Raw genomic sequence first — 4,505 nt, forward strand, 5'->3', positions numbered from 1 at the left:
CGGCATATAAAGGCTAGTCGGGCCGGAGTCCCGGTCGGACACGGCCCGTAGGTCGGTTAGTTTTCTTATAATAATTACGCGTGGAATAAAAATAAAAATAAATACTAAACGGACTCCAAAAATCCCGAAATAAATTTTTCCATGCTTCTAAAATCAAGCCGCACAAGGTGAACATTTATTTGAGGCCTAAATGCAATTTTGAAAAACGCACATTTTCCTAAATTCAAATAAAATAACGAAAAACTCCGAAATAAAATCTTATTTGATTTTATTATTAAATCCTCAATATTTCTTTATTTTGGGAAAGTCATTTTATTCCCTCTCTCATATTTTTGTAACAGAAATAATTGATGATAAAATAATTAAAATCAAATGATCCTATTCTCAAAATTTGAGAAACTCAAATATGAAAATAACGAAATCCCCAACTCTCTCCGTGGGTCCTTGAGTTGCGTAGAATTTCTAGGATCAAAACCAAAAGCAAATAAAATATGATATGCAATGATGATCTAATGTATAACATTCCAAATTGAAAATTTGGGATGTTACAGGTCACATGTGTGTCTTCTATCCACACAGAACCATGCATTTGCCAAGGTAATGAGGCAATTCATTAAGTTGCAAGCCCATTATCCCGAAAGTTGAATTAAGTCAATTCGAATGGACAATGTTGCAGAATTCTTCTCACGTGCTTTCAATGATTATTGCATGGCTTTGGGGATTGAAGTTCAGCACTCTGTTCCATACGTCCATACGCAAAATGTTTTGGCTGAATCATTGATTAAGAGGATCAAACTCATAGCAAGACCTTTGTTGACGAATTGCAACTTGCCAACCTCTTGTTGGGGTTACGTTGTTTTACAGCTGCTGACTTGATACAGTTGAGGCCAACTGCATATCACAGTTCTTCCCCTCTGGAATCCGTACGTGGAAACCCTCCAAGCATTTCCCATCTGCGTAAGTTCGGATGTGCTACATACATCATGATCTCGCCACCACATCAGACATCTATGGGCCCACACAGGAAGTTGGGGATCTATGTGGGGTACAAATCACCATCAATTATCAAGTACTTGGAACCCCTGACTGGGGATCTGTTCACATCCCATCACGTTGATTGCATATTTAACAAGGAACATTTTCCGGTATTAGGGGAGATTTCAAGTACCATAAAGAATGCCCGGAAATTGATTGGAATGCTCGTGCCATTTCATCCTCTGATCCACGTACCCAAGAGACTGAACTTCAAGTTTGGAAGATCATTAATTTGCAACGTCTTGCAAATAATCTGCCAGATTCATTTACTGATCTGAAAGGTGTTACAAAATCCTTAAATCCGGCCAGAAACATGCCAGAAAGAGTGGAGGTACCAATAAAAACCACTCAAGTCCCTATTCCTAGAAAGAGGGGGAGTAGTACGGCCTCTGACCTGGAGCATGCTTCTAGCAAGCAGCAAAGGAATGGAGGAGAAAAACCTCGGAGTTAGTAAATGTAGGTCAACTCAACATTGACAAACACCTGATGGGTAGTATACACCCAGTGGAAGGGCAACCTCCACAACCCAGCTCCAATGTGCACAAACTGGCTGGGACATCGAAACACCCAGACTCAGTCGTATTGGGAAATCATGAAGAGTTACTAGGGGTGCAGGAAATTTCCATCAACTATGTTGATTCTGGAGAATAATTTGACTGTAAGACTACGACTGTCGACATATATTTTGCTAAAAATATTACAGATACCCTTCTCACTTATCATGATCCAAGGTCTATCGTAGAGTGCCAAAAGTGCTCCGATTGGCCTAAATGGACGGATGCAATCCAAGAAAAAATTGCCTCGCTTAACAAAAAAAGGTATTCACTGGAGCAATATCGACACCTCCTAGTGTTTTCCCTATGGGATTCAAATGGAGTTTTCTACGGAAATGGAATGAGAACAATGAGGTGGTGAGCTATAAAGCAAGGCTCATAGCACAAGGTTTCACGCAGAAACCCAGCATTGACTTCACTGAAACATATTTTCCAGTAAAGAGTGCAACCACTTTTCGATATCTTATATCTCTCGCAGTGCAAAATCGTCTATCTATGCAGTTGATGAACGGCGTGACCGCATGTCCTTACGGGTCACTAGATTCAGACATATATATGAAAGTTCCTGGTGGAATCTCTGTCCTGAATAAAAGTGCAAAACGCAATATGTATTGTGTAAAGCTGAATAAGTCATTATATGGCTTAAGGCAGTCGGGACGGATGTGGTACAACCGACTCACTGAGTTCCTTCTTCAGAAAGGTTACTCCAATAGTGCTGATTGCCCATCTGTTTTCATCAAGAAGTCCTCTATGGGATTTTGCATCATTTATGTGTGCGTTGATGATCTCAACATCATTGGCAACACACCAGACATTGATGAAGCATGCAATCACCTAAAGACGGAATTTGAGATGAAGGACTTGGGTAAAACCAAATTTTTCTTAGGTATTCAACTTGAGCACCTTTCCTTAGGAATCATGGTACACCAAGCTGCCTATATCCAGAAAATATTGGAGATATTTAATATGGACAAATCCTACCCATCTAAAACTCCTTTGGTGGTTCGATCTCTAGACGTGGAGAAAGATCCGTTCAGACCAAGGGATGATGGAGAACAAGTATTGGAACCTGAAGTTCCATACCTCAGTGCCATTGGAGCGCTTATGTATCTTGCAATTTGCAAGAGACATGATATTGAATTTGCAGTGAATCTACTTGCCAGTCATAGTGCAGCTCTGCAAGCACAACTGCACCCTGCGTGGTTTTGGTAATTAATGTCACCATATCTCTTGTTGGACTAATGGTTTCATCTAGTATGCTTCAGATAAGTTCAACAATGGAGTGGCATGGACTAGAGGATGTGGAACCCCTTCGAGATGATAAGGGCAAAGGATTGGCTCAAGCTCAAAGCTCAGGACTCTACATTTTTCATTTTAGTGATCCAAGATCACATTGAGTCCATAGGAAAGCCAATACTATTAAGAGGGAATGAGGTGTTGCTTAATGGCTTGTTTGCTCAAAGTGCTTAGTGATATGCTCCAAAGCCCTCGACCACTTTATCACATTGATACGTCTCCATCGTATCTACTTTTCCAAACACTTTTGCCCTTGTTTTGGACTTTAACTTGTATGATTTGAATGGAACGAACTCGGACTGGCGTTGTTTTCAGCATAATTGCCATGATGTTGTTTTATGTGCAGAAAACAAAAGTTCTTGGAATGACCTGAAACTCCACGGAATATCTTACAATAAATAATAAAAAATCCTCGCCAAATATGAAGACAGGGGCCCCACACCCTTTCCATGAGGGTGGGGGGCACCCTCCCCCCCTAGGGCGCGCCCCCTTACCTCGTGGGCCCCCTCGAGACCTCCCGACTCCAACTCCAACTCTATATAACTACTTTCAGGGAGAAAAAATGGGAGAGAAGAAATCATTGTGTTTTACGATACGGAGCCGCCGCCAAGCCCTAAAACCTCTCGGGAGGGCTGATCTGGAGTCCATTCAGGGCTCCGGAGAGGGGGATTCGTCGCCGTCGTCATCATCAACCATCCTCCACCACCAATTTCATGATGCTCATCGCCGTGCATGAGTAATTCCATCATAGGCTTGCTGGACGGTGATGGGTTGGATGAGATTTATCATGTTATCGAGTTAGTTTTGTTAGGGTTTGATCCCTAGTGTCCACTATGTTCTGAGATTGATGTTGCTATGACTTTGCTATGCTTAATGCTTGTCACTAGGGCCCGAGTGCCATGATTTCAGATCTGAACCTATTATGTTTTCATTAATATATGAGAGTTCTTGATCCTATCTTGCAAGTCTATAGTCACCTATTATGTGTTATGATCCATTAACCCCGAAGTGACAATAATCGGGATACTTACCGGTGATGACCGTAGTTTGAGGAGTTCATGTATTCACTATGTGCTAATGCTTTGTTCCGGTACTCTATTAAAAGGAGGCCTTAATATCCCTTAGTTTCCAATAGGACCCCGCTGCCACGGGAGAGTAGGACAAAAGATGTCATGCAAGTTCTTTTCCATAAGCACGTATGACTATATTCAGAATACATGCCTACATTACATTGACGAATTTGAGCTAGTTCTGTGTCACCCTATGTTATGACTGTTACATGATGAACCACATCCGGCATAATTATCCATCATTGATCCGATGTCTACGAGCTTTCCATATACTGGTTTACGCTTATTTACTTTCTCGTTGCTATTGTTACAATCACTACAAAATACCCAAAACATTACTTTGCTTTCATTACTCTTTTGTTACTGTTACCATCACTATCATATTACTTTGATACTAAACACTTTGCTGCAGATACTAAGTTTCCAGGTGTGGTTGAATTGACAACTCAGCTGCTAATACTTGAGAATATTCTTTGGCTCCCCTTGTGTCGAATCAATAAATTTGGGTTGAATACTCTACCCTTGAAAGCTGTTGCGATCCCCTATACTT

The sequence above is a fragment of the Triticum dicoccoides genome, chromosome 6A (assembly GCF_002162155.2).
Source record: "Triticum dicoccoides isolate Atlit2015 ecotype Zavitan chromosome 6A, WEW_v2.0, whole genome shotgun sequence".
Taxonomy (NCBI): domain Eukaryota; kingdom Viridiplantae; phylum Streptophyta; class Magnoliopsida; order Poales; family Poaceae; genus Triticum; species Triticum dicoccoides.